Below are 11,768 nucleotides of genomic sequence, written 5' to 3'. Positions count from 1 at the left end.
TCAATAAATGCGCGCAAAAATGCGCGTACGCTTATGTCCGCGCGTTTACGCGCGCGAAAAAAATTAAAATGCTCCAAATCATCCCAATTTTTTTTTACATCCGTTTTAGGCCATATGGAGCATTTGATAAAAAAATTACGCACACGCGCATGCGCGCGCATTTTCGCGCGTACTGGCATTTTGCAATATAGAATCGCCGAATTTTTTCTGTCATTATATTTGATACATTTTTCCAAGCATTTTGATAACTTGTTCACCTTTTAATAACGCAATGAGCGTCCGTCAAAGTTGACAGCACGCGCAGATCTGCGTTATCTTTATCCACCATACATTGGCAAAAACATGCCTATACAAAATTCATTGTAACTGTTCAGAATGGATGGGAACTCCCAATATGTTTTCATATTTAGATAGATTATGAGTTGGAGATATGATTTCATGTCTCATTTGACCCTCAATTAACTCATGATGTCATCATAATGGCCTCCAAACTCAAAATTTCAATTTGCATATTATGACGTCAGCATATTTTTGGAAAATTAATTGTATCTCTGTAAATATGGATCAATTTTCTTTTAAATTTTGATATGTTCTAGCTGAGACAATTTGCTACAAGTATAGTTGCCACAATTTTTCATTTTGACTAAGGCATCAAGGCGTACTTTTGTGATTAAAGGAGGCATGTCAATTTTTCACATTTTGCGTGTATTCTCTATGGGACATGACTTTTTCTCAAAACTGGATTCTACACTCCTGTCTTTTGCGAGCGAAATCTCCCATATTTTAGCTTTGTTTTCGCTGAGCTTCGAATATGTTGTAGCTGAGACAATAAGCTATCACACGTGTGCCTTTTATATTTCGATCAGATGCCGGGATTATGCTCATATTTCACTTGCAAAGTAGGATTTCTGAATTCCATTTCCCGTTTACGTGTAATTAATCGCTATGGGAGATGTTTTGTTATATCGGTAACGCACTTGACTTCCAACCTCGAGATCCCTGGTTCGATTCCGGGTGTCTCCAACACTTTTTTTTCCACTTTTTTTTTCCTTTTGACCTTCACTGTACCATCTCCTTTGATTATTTAAACACGTAGATTCGCAAATAATGTCATAAATAACCCTTTTTACTTTATTATTACCCTATTTTCACTTAATCCATTACTTTTTGCGTGTAATCCCTATGGGAGATGACTTTTTTTTTCAAATCTGGATTCTACATTCCTGTCTTTTGCGAGCAATATCGCCGTTATTTCTGTTTGGATTTTGTTGATTTTTGAGTATGTTGTAGCTGAGACTATATGCTATCTACATCACCCCTCATTTTTTCAATAAGATGTCATGATCGCGCTCATGATCATGATCATTATCATCATGATCATCATTATCATAATGATGATAATCATTTATCAATTACATTTTCATTTCTTTGAATAAGATAAAATCGTCAAAAGGTGTTCTTCATGATATAAATTAGAATCAAAGGTGTAACTGGTTACTGCACAGGGTCAAAGGTCATATATTGTTTCAATCTATCTTCCCTAGATCCATGATGACCAAGGAGACACAATTTAATCTTGACATATGAATAGATCATAACGGGAGAAGCATATAAATGGGAGAAGCATTTTACAAAATAATATATCGTGTAATGCATTATTCGTTATGTAAACCATTATCATACGTATCACCTAATTCGTCTAAGTGACGAATTAAAGTCTAGTATTTATTTTGTGTCTGTATAGAAGAAATTATTATTATTCTTCCTCAATTTTGTTCGCAGGATATCTCGAGAATGGCTTAAGCCATTATCATAAAACTTGCCATGATGATAGATCTTAGTCTAACTTAGAACTGCGTGACTTTTCATAGACTCAACGGCATCGTGACGTCATCCAGGCGCCATTTTGTGAAAATCAACTTATGATCATATCTTTATAACGAAAAGTAATTTTTCATTCATATTTATCATGAATAGGATCAATATCCGTCCGGTCAATTTAAGGTCAAAATACATGCAAAGATGCGCGCGTACGCGTTTGTCCGCGCGTTTACGCGCGCGCAAAAATTAAAAATGCTCTAAATCATCCTAAATTTTTTTTGCATACGTTTCAGGCCATATGGAGCATTTGACAAAAAATCATGCTCACGCGCATGCGCGCGCGTTTTTTGCGCGTACAAGCATTTTGCAACATAGAATCGCCGAATTTTCTCTACCATCTTATTTGGCACATTTTTCCAAGCATTTTGATAATTTGTTCACCTTTTATTAACGCAATGAGCGTCCGTCAAAGTTCACAGCACGCGCGGATTTGCGTTATCTTTATCCACAATACATGGGCAAAAACATGCCTATATAAAATTCATTGTAACTCTTTAGAATAGATAGAAACTCCTAGAATTTTTTCATATTTTGATAGATTATGAGTCGGAGATATGATTTCATGTCTCATTTGACCTTCAATTAACTCATGACGTCATCATAATGGCCTCCGAACTCAAAAATTTAATTTCCATGTTATGACGTCAGCATATCTTTGGAAAATTGATTGTATCTCTGTAAATATGGATCAATTTTCTTTTTAATTTTAATATGTTGTAGCTGAGACAATTTTCTACAATAACGAAGTAACGAAGTCTACGTATCACCTATTGATTTCGTCAAGATTGTTATTAGGTGATACGTAACGAAGTCAACGTATCACCTTTTGATTTCGTCAAGATTTTTCTTTATTATTATTATTATTATTATTATCAGGTGGGCTGTATATAGTACAGACCACCTTATAATTTCGTTAGAATTGCCTTTATTTATTTATTATTAAATATTTTTCTTATTTCTAACCACTTTTTTGTGAACAAAATAACACGAACATGGCTCAATCAAATGCCTTGAAATTTGGCACACATATGTATAGGCATATGTACGAAGCACAAAAACGTTTTCAACATTGACCTTCACTGATGACGTCATCTAGGCGCCATTTTGTAAAATTTTACGAAAATCAACTCATGATCATATCTTCATAACCAAAAGCTATTTCTCATTCATATTTATCATGATCAAGGTCAATATCCGTTTGGTCAATTTCAGGTCAAATAACGCGCGCGTGCGCGTACGTCCGCGCGTCAATGCGCGCGCAAAATTTAAAAATGCTTAAAATCGTCTCAAAATCATTTTGCATACGTTTAAGGCCATTCTAAGCATTTTATAAAAAATCGCGCACAAGTGCATGCGCGCGCGTTTTCGCGCGTAAAACTATTACACAATATAGAATCGCCATTTTTTTTTCTTTCATAATATTTCACATATTTTTACAAACAAATTGATACCATGTTTGTCTCTTTATGACTATTAATAACGGAATGATCGACCGTTTAACATAAATCTCCGTGCGCGCGAGCTCTTGTAATACATAGCATATATGGGCAAAAACATACCTATACAAAATCCATTGTAGCTCTTTAGGATGCAAGGTGAACCCAATTTGTTTTCATATTTTGATAGAGTATGATTCGGAGATATTGTTTCATGTCACATTTGACCTTCAATTAACTCATGACTTCATCATAATGGCCTCCGAACTCAAAATTCCAATTTGCATATTATGACGTCAGCATATTTATGGAAAATTGATTGTATCTCTGTAAATAGTAATTCATTTTCTTCCAAATTTTGAAATGTTCTAGCTGAGACAATTTTCTACAAATGAAATCATCACAATTGTTAATTTTGACAAAAGCATCATGGCGTATTTTTGTGATTAAAGGAGGTATGTCAATTTTCACATTTTGCGTGTATTCTCTATGGGACATGATTTTTTCTCAAAACTCGATTCTACATTCCCGTCTTTCGCGAGCAATATCTACGTTGTTTTTGCTTCATTTACGCTGAACTTCGAGTATGTTGTAGCTGAGACAATAAGATATCTCAAATGTACCCTTTATTTTGTCTCAATTTTTTGTTGGATCAGCCCACCTATACTTGTTCCAAACAAGTATTACAAATCTAGTTTATTTTTATTATTCTTCCTCGAATTTGTTCGCAGGATATCTCAAGACTGAATAAAGCCATTATCATGAAACTTACAATGATGATAGATCTTAGTCTAACTTAGAACTGTGTGACTTTTCAGACAGTCAAGGTCATCGTGACGTCATCCAGGCGCCATTTTGTGAAAATCAACTTATGATCATATCTTCATAAAGGAAAGCCATTTTTCATTCATATTTATCATGATTAAACTCAATATCCGTCCGGTCAATTTCAAGTCAATAAATGCGCGCAAAAATGCGCGTACGCTTATGTCCGCGCGTTTACGCGCGCGAAAAAAATTAAAATGCTCCAAATCATCCCAATTTTTTTTACATCCGTTTCAGGCCATATGGAGCATTTGATAAAAAAATTACGCACACGCGCATGCGCGCGCATTTTCGCGCGTACTGGCATTTTGCAATATAGAATCGCCGAATTTTTTCTGTCATTATATTTGATACATTTTTCCAAGCATTTTGATAACTTGTTCACCTTTTAATAACGCAATGAGCGTCCGTCAAAGTTGACAGCACGCGCAGATCTGCGTTATCTTTATCCACCATACATTGGCAAAAACATGCCTATACAAAATTCATTGTAACTGTTCAGAATGGATGGGAACTCCCAATATGTTTTCATATTTAGATAGATTATGAGTTGGAGATATGATTTCATGTCTCATTTGACCCTCAATTAACTCATGATGTCATCATAATGGCCTCCAAACTCAAAATTTCAATTTGCATATTATGACGTCAGCATATTTTTGGAAAATTAATTGTATCTCTGTAAATATTGATCAATTTTCTTTTAAATTTTGATATGTTCTAGCTGAGACAATTTGCTACAAGTATAGTTGCCTCAATTTTTCATTTTGACTAAGGCATCAAGGCGTACTTTTGCGATTAAAGGAGGCATGTCAATTTTTCACATTTTGCGTGTATTCTCTATGGGACATGACTTTTTCTCAAAACTGGATTCTACACTCCTGTCTTTTGCGAGCGAAATCTCCCATATTTTAGCTTTGTTTTCGCTGAGCTTCGAATATGTTGTAGCTGAGACAATAAGCTATCACACGTGTGCCTTTTATATTTCGATCAGATGCCGGGATTATGCTCATATTTCACTTGCAAAGTAGGATTTCTGAATTCCATTTCCCGTTTACGTGTAATTAATCGCTATGGGAGATGTTTTGGTATATCGGTAACGCACTTGACTTCCAACCTCGAGATCCCTGGTTCGATTCCGGGTGTCTCCAACACTTTTTTTTTCACTTTTTTTTTCCTTTTGACCTTCACTGTACCATCTCCTTTGATTATTTAAACACGTAGATTCGCAAATAATGTCATAAATAACCCTTTTTACTTTATTATTACCCTATTTTCACTTAATCCATTACTTTTTGCGTGTAATCCCTATGGGAGATGACTTTTTTTTTCAAATCTGGATTCTACATTCCTGTCTTTTGCGAGCAATATCGCCGTTATTTCGGCTTGGATTTTGTTGATTTTTGAGTATGTTGTAGCTGAGACTATATGCTATCTAAATCAACCCTCTTTTTTTTCAATAAGATGTCATGATCGCGCTTATGATCATGATCATGATCATCATGATCATCATTATCATAATGATGATAATCATTTATCAATTACATTTTCATTTCTTTGAATAAGATAAAAAATCGTCAAAAGGTGTTCTTCATGATGTAAATTAGAGTCAAATGTGTAACTGGTTACTGCACAGGGTCAAAGGTCATATATTGTTTCAATCTATCTTCCCTAGATCCATGATGATCAAGGAGACACAATTTAATCTTGACATATGAATAGATCATAATGGGAGGAGCATATAAATGGGAGAAGCATTTTACAAAATAATATATCGTGTAATGCATTATTCGCTATGTAAACCACTATCATACGTATCACCTAATTCGTCTAAGTGACGAATTAAAGTCTAGTTATTTATTATTATTCTTCCTCGAATTTGTTCGCAGGATATCTCAAGACTGAATAAAGCCATTATCATGAAACTTGCCATGATGATAGATCTTAGTCTAACTTAGAACTGCGTGACTTTTTAGAGAGTCAAAGTTATCGTGACGTCATCCAGGCGCCATTTTGTGAAAATCAACTTATGATCATATCTTCATAACGGAAAGGAATTTCTCATTTATAATTATCAGGATTAAGATCAATATTTGTCCGGTCAATTTCAGGTCAATAAATGCGCTCAAAACTGCGCGTACGCGTACGTGCGCGCGTTAACGCGCGCGTAAAATTTTAAATTGCTCAAAATCGTTTAAAATTTTTTTTGCATACGTTTCAGGCCATTATAAGCATTTCATAAAAAATCGCGCAAAACACGCATTTTTGCTTGTTTTCGTTTGTCACGGCCGAACGAAAAATAATTCCCTGTATATTTGTTTTGACAGGATATTTCTCATATTTTTCTGAACAATTTGATACCATGTTCATCTCTATATCACTATTAATAAAGGAATGAGCGTCCGTTCAAGAAAAATATCCGTGCGCGCGAGCTCATGTATTACATAGCATATATGGGCAAAAACATGCCTATAAAAAGTGCATCGGGGTGAATAAGGACTGCCATTTTTTTTTCATATTTAGATAGAGTATGAGTCAGAGATATGATTTCATATCTCATTTGGCCATTCAATACATCTTGACGTCATCATAATGGCCTTGGAAGTCAAAATACAAAATTGCATATTATGACGTCATTATATTTATGGAAAATTTAGTGTATTTCTCCTAATATTGACTGATTTTCTTCCAAATGTCGGTATCTTGTAGTTGAGGCAATTGCCTTCAAGATAAATACACACTACTTTTTATTTTATTGACGTCATCATAGTACAAAATTCAATTAAAGGCCACATTTCAGAATTGTCTTAATTTGAGTGTTATGCCTAAGGAAGGTGAATTTCGTTCACATCATGACTCTTCATGACATTGATCTTTGAGCACTATCTAGCTTATTTGTATTCTATGTTCTCCCAAATTTTAATACGGTGTAGCTAATAAATTATCTACAATATTGTCGTACATCATTTATCATTTCGATGACATCATCATAGTAAAAATTTCAATTAAAGGTGGCATGTCGGAATTTTCTTAGGTTGCGTGTTAGGCGACTTTTTCTGAAATCCTGATTCTACAAATCTCTATCGAATACCTGAAGGGGGCGCTATACCACTCTTAATCATGGTCTTTATCGTATTTATGATCATTATCATGAGATCATCATCGGCACACTTTCATGATAACAAAATAGCACGTATCACCTAATTCGTCAAAGTGACGAATTAAAGTCTAGTTTATCAGGTGGGCTGTATAACGTACAGACCACCTTATAATTTCGTTAGAATTGCCTTTATTTATTTATTATTTATTATTTATTATTTATATATTTTTCTTATTTCTAACCACTTTTTTGTTGGCAAGATAACTTGGAAATGGCTCAATCAAATAATTTGAAATTTGGCACACATATGTATAGGCATATGTACAAAGCACAATAACGTTTTCAACATTGACCTTCACTGATGACGTCATCTAGGCGCCATTTTGTAAAATTTAACGAAAATCAACTCCTGATCATATCTTCATAACCAAGAGGTATTTCTGATTCATATTTATCATGATCAGGGTCAATATCCGTCCGGTCAATTTCAGGTCAAATAACGCGCGCGTGCGCGTACGTCCGCGCGTCAATGCGCGCGCAAAATTTTGAAATGCTCAAAATCGTCTCAAAATCATTTTGCATACGTTTTAGGCCATTCTAAGCATTTTTTAAAAAATCGCGCACACGCGCATGCGCGCGCGTTTTCGCGCGTAAAACTATTAGACACCATAGAATCGCCATTTTTTTTCTTTCATAATATTCCACATATTCTTACAAACAAATTGATACCATGTTTGTCTCTTTATGACTATAAATAATTGAATAATCGACCGTTTAACATAAATTTCAATGCGCGCAAGCTCTTGTAATACATAGCATATATGGGCAAAAACATGCCTATGCAAAATCCATTATAGCTCTTTAGGATGCAAGGTGACCCCAATTTTTTTTTCATATTTTGAGCGAGTATGAATCAGAGATATGATTTCATGTCTCATTTGACCCTCAATTAACTCATGACGTCATCATAATGGCCTCCGAACTCAAAATTTCAATTTGCCTATTATGACGTCAGCATTTTTTTGGAAAATTGATTGTATCTTTCTAAAAATTGATTAATTTTCTTTAAAATTTTGATATGTTCTAGCTGAGACAATTCTCTACAAATCCAGTTGTCACAATTTTTCATTTTGACAAGGGCATCATGGCATATTTTTGCGATTAAAGGAGGCAAGCTAATTTTTTCACATTTTGCGTGTATTCTCTATGGGACATGACTTTTTCTCAAAACTTGATTCTACATTCCCGTCTTTCGCGAGCAATATCTACGTCGTTTTAGCTTCATTTACGCTGAACTCCGAATATGTTGTAGCTGAGACAAAAAGCTATTTCAAATGTACCCTTTATTTTGTCTCAATTTTTTGTTGGATCAGCCCACCTATACTTGTTCCAAACAAGTATTACAAATCTAGTCAGGTGGGCTGTATAACGTACAGACCACCTTATAATTTCGTTAGAATTGCCTTTATTTATCAGGTGGGCTGTATAACGTACAGACCACCTTATAATTTCGTTAGAATTGCCTTTATTATATATTTTTCTTATTTCTAACCACTTTTTTGTGAACAAGATAACTTGGAAATGGCTCAATCAAATGCCTCGAAATTTGGCACACATATGTATAGACATATGTACAAAGCACAATAACGTTTTCAACATTGACCTTCACTGATGACGTCATCTAGGCGCCATTTTGTAAAATTTTACGAAAATCAACTCATGATCATATCTTCATAACCAAAAGGTATTTCTCGTTCATATTTATCATGATCAAGGTCAATATCCGTCCGGTCAATAAAAGGTCAAATAACGCGCGCGTGCGCGTACGTCCGCGCGTCAATGCGCGCGCAAAATTTTGAAATGCTCAAAATCGTCTGAAAATCATTTTGCATACGTTTTAGCCCATTCTAAGCATTTTATAAAAAATCGCGCGTACGAGCATGCGCGCGCGTTTTCGCGCGTAAAACTTTTGCACAACATTGAATTGCCTTTTTTTTCTCTTTCATAATATACCACATATATTTACAAACATATTGATACCATGTTTGTCTCTTTATGACTATTAATAACGGAATGATCGACCGTTTAACATAAATCTCCATGCGCGCGAGCTCTTGTAATACATAGCATATATGGGCAAAAACACGCCTATACAAAATCCATTGTAGCTCTTTAGGATGCAAGGTGACCCCAATTTGTTTTCATATTTTAAAAGAGTATGATTCGGAAATATTGTTTCATGTCTCATTTGACCCTCAATTAACTCATGACGTCATCATAATGGCCTCCGAACTCAAAATTCCAATTTGCATATTATGACGTCAGCATATTTATGGAAAATTGATTGTATCTCTGTAAATATTGATCAATTTTCTTCCAAATTTTAATATGTTCTAGCTGAGACAAATTTCTACAAATGCAGTCAGTACTATTCTTCATTTTGACAAAGGTATCATGGCGTATTTTTGCGATTAAAGGAGGCATGTCAATTTTTCACATTTTGCGTGTATTCTCTATGGGACATGACTTTTTCTCAAAACTCGATTCTACATTCCCGTCTTTCGCGGGCAACATCTACGTCATTTTAGCTTCATTTACGCTGAACTTCGAGTATGATGTAGCTGAGACAAAAAGCTTTCTCAAATGTGCCCTTCATTTTGTCTAAAATGTTAGCTGGACCAGCCCACCTATACTTGTACCAAACAAGTATTACAAATCTAGTTTATTATATATTTTCAGGTGGGCTGTATAACGTACAGACCACCTTATAATTTCGTTAGAATTGCCTTTATTATATATTTTTCTTATTTCTAACCACTTTTTTGTGAACAAGATAACTTGGAAATGGCTCAATCAAATGCCTAGAAATTTGGCACACATATGTATAGACATATGTACAAAGCACAATAACGTTTTCAACATTGACCTTCACTGATGACGTCATCTAGGCGCCATTTTGTAAAATTTTACGAAAATCAACTCATGATCATATCTTCATAACCAAAAGGTATTTCTCGTTCATATTTATCATGATCAAGGTCAATATCCGTCCGGTCAATAAAAGGTCAAATAACGCGCGCCTGCGCGTACGTCCGCGCGTCAATGCGCGCGCAAAATTTTGAAATGCTCAAAATCGTCTGAAAATCATTTTGCATACGTTTTAGGCCATTCTAAGCATTTTATAAAAAATCGCGCGTACGAGCATGCGCGCGCGTTTTCGCGCGTAAAACTTTTGCACAACATTGAATTGCTTTTTTTTTTCTTTCATAATATACCACATATATTTACAAACAAATTGATACCACGTTTGTCTCTTTATGACTATTAATAACGGATTGATCGACCGTTTAACAAAAATTTCCGTGCGCGCGAGCTCTTGTAATACATAGCAAATATGGGCAAAAACATGCCTATACAAAATCCATTGTAGCTCTTTAGGATGCAAGGTGACCCCAATTTGTTTTCATATTTTAATAGAGTATGATTCGGAGATATTGTTTCATGTCTCATTCGACCCTCAATTAACTCATGACGTCATCACAATGGCCTCCGAACTCAAAATTCCAATTTGCATATTATGACGTCAGCATATTTATGGAAAATTGATTGTATCTCTGTAAATATTGATTGATTTTCTTCCAAATTTTGATATGTTCTAGCTGAGACAATTCTCTACAAAGGCAATTGCTATTATTTTTCATTTTGACAAAGGCATGGCGTATTTTTGCGATTAAAGGAGGCATGTAAATTTTTTACATTTTGCGTGTATTCTCTATGGTATATGACTTTTTCTCAAAACTCTATTCTACATTCCCGTCTTTCGCGAGCAATATCTACGTCGTTTTAGCTTCGTTTACGCTGAACTTCGAGTATGTTGTAGATGAGACAAAAAGCTATCTCAAATGTACCCTTTATTTTGTCTCAATTTTTTGTTGGATCAGCCCACCTATACTTGTTCCAAACAAGTATTACAAATCTAGTTCTTATTTCTAACCACTTTTTTGTGAACAAAATTACTTGGAAATGGCTCAATCAAATGCCTAGAAATTTGGCACACATATGTATAGACATATGTACAAAGCACAATAACGTTTTCAACATTGACCTTCACTGATGACGTCATCTAGGCGCCATTTTGTAAAATTTTACGAAAATCAACTCATGATCATATCTTCATAACCAAAAGGTATTTCTCGTTCATATTTATCATGATCAAGGTCAATATCCGTCCGGTCAATAAAAGGTCAAATAACGCGCACCTGCGCGTACGTCCGCGCGTCAATGCGCGCGCAAAATTTTGAAATGCTCAAAATCGTCTGAAAATCATTTTGCATACGTTTTAGGCCATTCTAAGCATTTTATAAAAAATCGAGCGTACGAGCATGCGCGCGCGTTTTCGCGCGTAAAACTTTTGCACAACATTGAATTGCTTTTTTTTTTCTTTCATAATATACCACATATATTTACAAGCAAATTGATACCACGTTTGTCTCTTTATGACTATTAATAACGGATTGATCGACCGT

The sequence above is a fragment of the Strongylocentrotus purpuratus genome, unplaced genomic scaffold (assembly GCF_000002235.5).
Source record: "Strongylocentrotus purpuratus isolate Spur 01 unplaced genomic scaffold, Spur_5.0 spur5_scaffold_20, whole genome shotgun sequence".
NCBI classification, from domain to species: domain Eukaryota; kingdom Metazoa; phylum Echinodermata; class Echinoidea; order Camarodonta; family Strongylocentrotidae; genus Strongylocentrotus; species Strongylocentrotus purpuratus.
This window is presented reverse-complemented; position numbering follows the sequence as displayed.